The 9,261-nt window shown below is 39.7% G+C and overlaps 1 pseudogene; it reads right to left on the bottom strand.

The window, feature by feature from the left end:
* Nucleotides 1–224: 224 nt before the first annotated feature.
* Nucleotides 225–1,279, bottom strand: LOC126263601 (AP-1 complex subunit beta-1-like; annotated as a pseudogene).
* Between the last annotated feature and the right edge of the window lie 7,982 nt (nucleotides 1,280–9,261).

Here is a 9,261-nt window from a genome sequence, read left to right as displayed (position 1 = left end):
AGACTTAGAAGCATAATGAACATGAACGTATTTCAATTGGATATGTTGAAAATACTCCTACAGCACTTTTGTGTAACATATTTCATAAAATGGCGTTCCAGGATGCAACTTTATTACATATGGATGGATAAGGAAAGAGAATGTCTCTGATAGACGATGTAACGGAAATTTTAATTTCTCCAAATTTATTGATAGTGGTGGGATATTTTGTAGAAATATTCAGTTTATACCAGCTTAACATATATTGGGTCATTGTACTTCACAAAGAACACTTTAATTTCATGTTTTAATACATCAGGACGTTTCTGTACAATGAGGTTGATATTTCTAAGTGCAACATACTGGACCTCTGGTTCCGAAGAAAGCAGTGTCATCAGTGGAGGAGCTAGCTTCTTTGTGAGTGTTGACACAAAATCAGAATCTGATGGAAGCATCTCCATAAATTTCATTAATACCTTCACTGCAGACAAGACAACTGCAGCATTTGCATGGGCCAAACGAGGAGTGATCCGCTCACAGATGCTTTGGGCTTCCCTATCATCGTTTGGACTGTAATTTGCAAGAGAATCTAGAATGAAGACTTGGCCCCACTCTGTACATTCATTAAGAGCTGTTAATAGTTTGTTTATGGTCTGTGCATTCATTTCAATGAGTGGAGAGCCACTTGCACTTGCTTCATTTATTTCAGAGAGAGCAGCCACAGCATTAGCAACCACCATAGAATTGGAGTCAGAAAGAAGATCTTTCAGCTGATCAAGAAATCCCTGGTCTTCAACCAACTGGGAATTGATATCATACAGTTTGGCAACACACACCGCAGCAGTTTTTCTAACATATGTATCTTCATCTTTGAGGCACTTACGCAAAGGCTCACAAAGATATTCAGTTATTTTGTCAACTCTAGTGCAGCCCATTGTTCGAACAGCCAGGGCACGGATTAAAGGATTTGGATCTTCACAATCCTTTACAAAAGTGTTTACTGCCATTATTGCCATGTCAGGCTGACTCTTCGCGTAGTTCATCAAATATAAATACACTAGTTTCTTCAGTTCGAGATTGTCAGTCTGCATACAATTAACGACATCAGGAAATAAAGCAGAAACATCTTTTCCTACTGTCATTGAAGCAATAACTTTTTAACAGCTTCCCGCTTCTTCTCTTTCTTATCATTGTTAAGTTCAGATTTCAGTTCAAATATTTCACCCTTTTTTGTTGTGGTAAAATACTTTGAGTCAGTCATGGCTGGATGCTAGTTCCCTCGCTTGACAAGTTCCCACCCCACACAGTTCTATGTGGCCACACATTTTTTTCTTCACCATGCACCAAATTAAATTTGGGTTGTGTTGTTACTCCTAAGTGAAAATGGGCAAAAACCGAAAAAACATGTTTTGCAATATCTGGGCCAATTTACATACCCACAAAATATCATCAAGACCATTTATTTACATCTGGGATATTTACCTTGTTAGGCAGCGAGTCAATATTTTCGCAATCTCCAAGCATGTTATATTTTGTCGACTGGACAAAAATACACGTGTCGTCACCTCACACCACCTGAGGCTTGTAAAATGCAGAGTCATCAATCTTAGTTTTCTGATGGTTTTCTGTCCACTCTGTGACGCCTGACAGCAATTAGATGTGAGAAGCGATTAAGTTGAGGATTCTTTCGGTCTCTGCACGTACAGAAACGCTGATTTACGTTATATTTTTGATAAATATGCTGCTGGGTGTTTCATATTTTTGAATCCCCTTTAAAATACTACAAAACACAGGAAGTTACGATCTTCACGTAATTTTTGGATAAATTTGATTGTGCGTGAGCATGAGTGCGCACGCGTGTGTGTGTGTGCGTGTGTGTGTGTGGGTGTGTGTGTGTATGCACGAGTTTTTGTTTTGAAAGCGAAATGAACCTTCTCCTGAAAATTAGGTGCATACTCTGTAAAAGAGATACCACATACAAGGAGTACGTTTTAAATATACTTCCCTTATTCATTGAAACTACGAGTACTTTCAGACTGGTTGCCTCATTTTCGTACTACACGATAATAGAGTAGTATAAGTCAGTATGTGACGTATTTGTAAGGGGCGTCAAGACTCGCTGCTGTGTGATATTAATTTCTGTTTTTCTTCCCCTTCTCTACAGATCTGTAGCGACTATACTGTCCTACTAATACAAAAAAAATGTATAATAATAGTAATGTCATCCATTTGTTATAAAAAATAATTGTCACAGGTGTTCTGTCTCATAAAAGTAATTCCATTGATCACGACGGATCAGTAATCAATCAATGTGATGTACACGAAACTCGCAGACTTACCCCTCCACATCAGGACTTCCAATACTATGGAAGGCTTTTGGACAATTCCTCGACTTAGCGAGATCCTAGGAGTTTTACGAAAATTTTTAAGCTCTAAGCCAGTTACCCACAGGAAAATAGTGTATGCAGATTCGTGACTGTGTCCTGCCCTCAACAAACAGCAGTCTTTAGCAAAATGATACTCCGGTCCAGGAATCCTGAGAATGTCTTCTAAAAGATCTGCTGTTACAGGAAAGCCATCAGCCATTAATTTAGTACGGTAGCTCCGACTACAACCCCTTTAGAAGGATTATGGGAAGAACAGCCCATCATCCCCAGTATGCACAAATTCACCCTCCCCAGACACCATAAACTTAATCCTGCCTTCATAGTATGCACGCAGACATACATTGTAGAGTCCTCCTCTCTTGGCGACAGTTAAAATTATTCAGCAGAGTAAAGAAAACATTGGGCTGTAAAAGTCACATAACACGTTAGTGGGAAGACTAACATAAAAGCAAGTAATGAATTAACAATGAACAAAGTGATAAAATATTATGATGGCACACTTTAATGAAAAGCTCAGTTAAATTCTCAGGAATGTTCAATGTACAACATGATGATAATGTAAAATTAAGATAAAGAAAGATGCTTCTGGTAGCATTAAAGTCAAACGTATCATTGATTGAAATAGCCAGATAATCAGGGAAATAAAATACTTACAACTTTCAACGCCTTAAATATCATTAAAGAACAACTGTAAATATGTCGAGATAAGTTAGCTAAATCAGAATGAATTGTACATCTTACTAATAACAAACATATTACCATCAAATAATACAAACAATCAATTCCACAATCTAGTCCCAGGCTAGGGAACCAGGCTCTGCATGTCACAAAAAAAAAAAGAAAACGAAGACAGAAATTATTTCAGCTGCCCCGTCTGGTAGCAATTTGAAAGCATACTTTTCCAGAATTACAGATGTAAAAAGTCAACGGCTTTTAAAGCAGAAGAGGACCATTCGTACCAAAGGTGTACAAAGCAAACGAACTCCAAGCTTCATGGCATAATACTTTGAATCTATTACCGGGAAGGAACAAATCCGACCCACATATCTTTAACAATCGGACATCGTCGAAAGTCGTCAAAAAGGTACCACTAACCCCGGTGGCAACTGTAGGCAGAAACCCATAACTGTTAGAAGTGCAAGCATATCTTTGGATCCTTTAGGCCTGCAGCTACATTATTAGAGAAGTCAGAGGGACTTGATGCTCCGCATCGAGAAACACTAAGTTGAAAATGAAACAAAATTCTTACATCGGTACGATAAAAATGAAATAATTCGGAAAAATTTGGTAAACACGAGGGATTTACAATTTGTTGAACGACCAAAACATCACAATCCAGGGTTTCAAGGTACACATTATAAGGACGAAAATGTTATTGTCAATGTAGGGTATACGATCTATGAAAAAAAGGAAGCCATGAATATAAGCAAGAATATATCAATGTTTGGAAAAGATTTCTCTGTAAATAAGACGTTTATCAACTCAGTAGTGAATTTTTCTACAGTACAAGTACCTGTCAATACTTAGTCTTTGCTGCCGGAGGCGGCTACACCCTGTCCAATTTATATGCGGCCATCTCATATGTGAGAGCAACAGCTATAGTCCAGAGAAAAAAGAACAATTTTGGGACCTCCTCGAGAAGGAGATGGCGAAAATAACTACGAAGAATATTAAGATTTTCGGCGACGACTGTAAACTGACGTGGAATAGAAGCAAACTATGAACCGGTACAGGGAAACATTCTACGCACGGAAAGAGCAACACATTTTGAATTGGGTTTTCTCGAACTTTATCGAACGTTTAGTTTAATATCAAACGCAAACTAAGTAAGGAGGAGACACTGCGTCCACTTGGAAACTTGAACGATAAAAAATCGTCCACACGCCCCATTCCAGGCATGCGATGAAGGAAATTAAGAATATTAAAGTACAGAGAGGTACCAAGTATCATTTTGATAATTAACTCTCAAGGATAAAAATTCCAACAACTGGAAAGAACAAATGCAGAAATGATGTTACAAAATTAAAAATCTATTAACAAGTACTGGAAGAGTGCCACCAGCAACTAACACTTCAGTCTAAGAACTGGACGGAGAGTACAATACAGTAGAGAGTACAACAAGCAGCTAATGTTTCAATCTTGAAAGGTCGCAAACGGAAACGTAGATGGTTCAACTAGACCTCGCGACCAAAATTACGTACGTAGAACACATTCGTTGAAAAAATGAAACTCCCCGAAGGAACATGAAGATTTAAACTCCTTTTGTAAAAGTCGGAGGCACGCAGCCCCTGTGATTCGACATGTAACGCAATTATTTTAGAAATAACAGATGGAAAATATTGATCAGGATATTATAAAGAACAATTTCAGGGCTTTCACTGAAATTTTCATTTCTAAGCTGAAAGTGTATCAATTTCCAGTCAAGTATTTCAGTTAAAGAAATGGAATGCTGGGCATGAACAAAAAATCTAATAGGCTAACACTCTAAATCTTGGCAGCGTGTTTAAGAAAACTGCGAAATTGGAATGAACCAAAAGGGAGATTACCAATACGACAAGCCACTCGAATAGCGACAAACGCGCGTCCACGCAGCTAAGACAGATATTCAACAGAGCATGGATGGCCTAAGGAATAATGTAGCAGGTAGACAGGAATTAATTGTTTCAGAGTTCCTGAAGCTGGCGAATGAAGATATTCTGATGATACCAGCTGAACTCTTTGAGGAGATACAGAGATCTGGTCGGGTATCCTCTGTTTGGCTGCGGCCCTAGTCCGCCAACTCCATAAAATGGTGGCTCGGAAGGTGATCAGCCGTTGAAGGCATATTACATTAGTATCTGTTCTATGGGAGATGCTCTCGTAAACACTACAGAACTGAATTGAAGATTATCATAATAAACAGACTAATGAGTAACAGGCTAACATCAGGAAAGGACGTTCTTGCCTACCGCAGATTTTCAACTTCACAAACATTATCAGGCATAAAATGTCTGTTAGCTACTACTGTGGGGTCGTATGCACTGAAAAAAATCATGCACGGCTCAGTTGACAGTGAGTCACTGTTGAAAGTTATGGAAGGATTGGAGTGGATGATTCAACAGGTTCTCATCGATACAGGGGCAAAAGTGAATTTCGTTGACAATAACTCGGATAGCTTCCAAAACTGAAACTGGTATCAAACAACTCGATGAAGTTTCTCCACTCCTTTTTATCTGCATGTTGGAAAAGGTCATTCGAGAATGGAGCTAAAAGGATGGGAATGAATAATTATTCAGACTAGGACCCAAACTCAGCCATTTTTTTTCAACAACATTAACTCACCAATCAGGAAGATTCATCAGCTAACAGAGATAGCTGAGAAAGTAAGATTACAGGTTTCCTTTGAGAAGACAAAATACATTACAAATATCAGTGATAGATGATTTTAAATAAAGGGGAAATTAATGTCGTATAGAAATTTAAATAACTGGTCGGAATAACTGAGCAGAAAATCTTGGAGCAAGAAGCGATTAACCTTAAGATCTGCAAATCTCATCTACCTTATGAAATGACGGAAAGGATCTATAAGAAATGTCAGATAATATTGGAGACAAGTTAAAACTGTATGGTACGGTTGTCTAACCAGAAGGGTTATATGCCTTGAAGATAATGAATTATTTTTGAAAATATTAACTTATTTATTCACTCATTTATTTAACCTGTCATACGGATGGGGACATTAGGCTCTCTATCAAATCTAACCAGATGATTCACTAACTTTACACAACATATATCTGAATAATCACGTAATACTGCATTTTGAAATTGAAAACTATAGTAGTGCACGTAAAAAAGACACATTTACAAAGTTAATATTCGCACATGATAAATAGCATTAAAGAAATTATGGGATGTGGGGTTTAATTGTCAGTGTTAGCAGCAGTAGGCATGAGAGAAAGGAATGCAGAAGGGAGGGAAAGGAGATAGTAATAACACATATTTAAAGAATATGAAGGAAGAGGCTGGCGTGACTCATAGAGAAAAGCAATGATATAGTGTCATGACTGACAGAAGGCAGGAGCATTGGCTATGCTTTTTGACAGACGGGAGATTGGCCTTATACTTTAATACTGGCGATGTAAAAAGGGAGTGCGCAAACTTCCCCTTGAAATCAGGAAGACTGTGATTTTTTTGCATTATGCAGTGAAGCGCCTTCCAGAAGCGGACAGTGGCAAAAGCAAAGGATATTGCGAGATGGCAGAGCTAGGATACTAGATAAAAGGACCTTGTGTTTCGATTGCGACGTCGTGTTTATTCTCTAGTGGAAGGCAGTGGGTAGCCGGCACACTGCGGAACCTGTAAAGTAGAAAATGCGTGCTGTAGACCCGTAACTTGTCTGGCCACAACGATCCTAACTGAGCTAATGAAGAGCCGACAAGCTGTACTGGTGGATGTTGCAGATGTAACGCACATAGGCATTCATGGTTATGTCTGACGGTCATGTGTTTTTACCACTCGTGGGTCGTTGAACTACATCTCAGTACTAGAGGTTCGGCAGAAAGAGTGCTTGCTTAAGTTTATGTTCACATCCTGTGGAAAACGTTTCGAAACTATTTGTAATCAGGGACTCTATTGAAGGTTTTCTGCCACATTGTGATAGTATTTTCTACCCAGTTGAGACGATCTTCCAACGGCACACCAAGTTCTTCACTTGTTTCTGATGTGATGTCGGAATATTTTCAAGCTGGATAGGAGCGAATTGTTCGCGAAGTTTTGACGAGTTTACTGAGGTTGGCAGAAAGAGAGGAGCGGAAAAATTTGGGTCCTCAGATTGAGACTACAGTCAGACGAGGAGATTCTAGTCGCAACTCTCGTTATGAGGGACTTGCCTTTGGGACACTCGTCCTGAGCGTGACTTTGCACTTGTATTGGTCTTAACTGTATCAGCAGTCTGGACCTTAGTTATCTCAGGCAACTCGCTGTGCCGAGGACAATCTTATAATCTTATTCGTATTAGCTCTGCCGCCTTGACATTCGATTTCCCTGTGTGTACTGCAGTGTGCGTGAATGAAATTGGTCGGTGGTATGACTGGGGAATGAGAGTGTCACATGCTGGCACCTACCGATATTTCAGGGCTCCATGAGAGATTAATTGCAATCCATCCAACACATATCCAGCCCACGACTTTGCTTATTTCGGGGCAGTGATAACGAATTACAGGTGCCGCACGTCAGAGCTCTGCTGACGGTTGCAGCACGACTGTCACCTCAGACAGTGCTACGCATAGAGAAAGGGGTGTAGTATTGCTGTACCCGCTGGTTTTGGCAAACAGAATCCCAGTCTTCTCAGTTGCTCTCAGCTGCACCAACGTAGTACAATGTCGATGTTTATTCAGCATTAGATAATTTCAGATTGCGTTATCTTTGTTTTGAGTTAGAGTAAACACACTGAATAGACAAACCTTAGTCTTAGCCAATCGGTCTTCACCCAGTGGACCGATAATTGTTTGTTACATCTTTTTGTGTAGCCAGGAAGTCATTAATTATTTGACACTTCCCTTTACTGCTCACGCTGAGAACGAGGCCTGTTTGATTTCCAAACATTTAGAGTCCAAAGTACATCTGGATATTCGAAAACAGTTGTAACAAAAATGGCTTCCCTGAAAATAAAAACACAGTCATGTAAACGAGGCCGAACACTTATTTTGTTTTGGTTGAGTCGTACGTGTCTAGAAGGCCCCGATTAATGTAAACCTGATTGGAGTGGCTGCATGGGAATGCATTAACAAGTGAAAACTTCCTAGTCGAATGAAGACTGACTTCAATTGGCTATCATCAGGTGCCTTTGCTACGATTACACGACATTTAGCGTACAAAGGCTGATCGAAAGTCACTGGTGTTAGTCTTCATCCATTGCTGGTCCCTTTGGTGGCAGCTTGAAGAACAGCCACATAAATTGGTGACTGACTTAAAGAAGCCAAGTTGATGAATGGAAGAAGAACTATGGAGGACGTTTGGAACTCTCTCATTACCGCTAAATCTGCATGTGTTTACCTGCAAGACTCGCTGGAACTTCACAACAAAATGAGACCAGAAAACGACTTGTTCGTTAACTGTGGTTCTTTCACCATCCGACGTACTTGAAAATTTTGATCTGGAGTCTGGAGTGACATAACCATTGAACCGGTTTCAATGAGATCCTCGAATAGCATTTGTGGATTGGCCGGAGGCAGAGGAATAACAGCGAAAACTATTGCAACTTGAATTAAGTCCATGCCAGCTTGTTCTCTGGTGTGAGAAGCAATGCTAGAATATGCAGGTGTGTGCAGCATCTCTTCAGAGCTCAACGTGGAGCTACAGGAGGCAAGGCAGAAAAGAAACTGCAAGAACTTGCAAACTTTTATTTCTTGGACTGAGGAACACAATCCGTTTTCTAAAACACCCAAACTCTCTCCGTTATCGACAGAGGTTGTAGCAGTTGAGAACGTGAACTCTGATAAAGCGCTTCAAGTTGAAACACTAGCCTTGAAAGAGACTGACAACCAAACATTCAATGAGATGCACTGGAAAAGAAAGTTAGCTGTTAAATCACTGTCCTCTATAGCCAAGTTTCTAATAATTAACAACAACACAATGTGTGAACCCTAACACTCTCTTATGTCAGATGGTGTGCACAGTAAGGAATGATGAGAGACTTGAAGAAATATTTAGATCCGTATTATGTGCTTATCCTCCATCCTTCTACGACTGATCTGGTTAATGAGGAAAGGAAGCAAGTCTTCAATGATGGCTGGTTTGATTCCAGATCCAAATGAATCATCAATCACACCACATTCAGAGTAAGTGTGCACCAAAATTGATTGGGGTCACCTCCTTCATTGTGATGTCTGGCGACACTCAGCTACCTACAGACAGG

The sequence above is a fragment of the Schistocerca nitens genome, chromosome 6 (assembly GCF_023898315.1).
Source record: "Schistocerca nitens isolate TAMUIC-IGC-003100 chromosome 6, iqSchNite1.1, whole genome shotgun sequence".
NCBI classification, from domain to species: domain Eukaryota; kingdom Metazoa; phylum Arthropoda; class Insecta; order Orthoptera; family Acrididae; genus Schistocerca; species Schistocerca nitens.
This window is presented reverse-complemented; position numbering and strand designations above follow the sequence as displayed.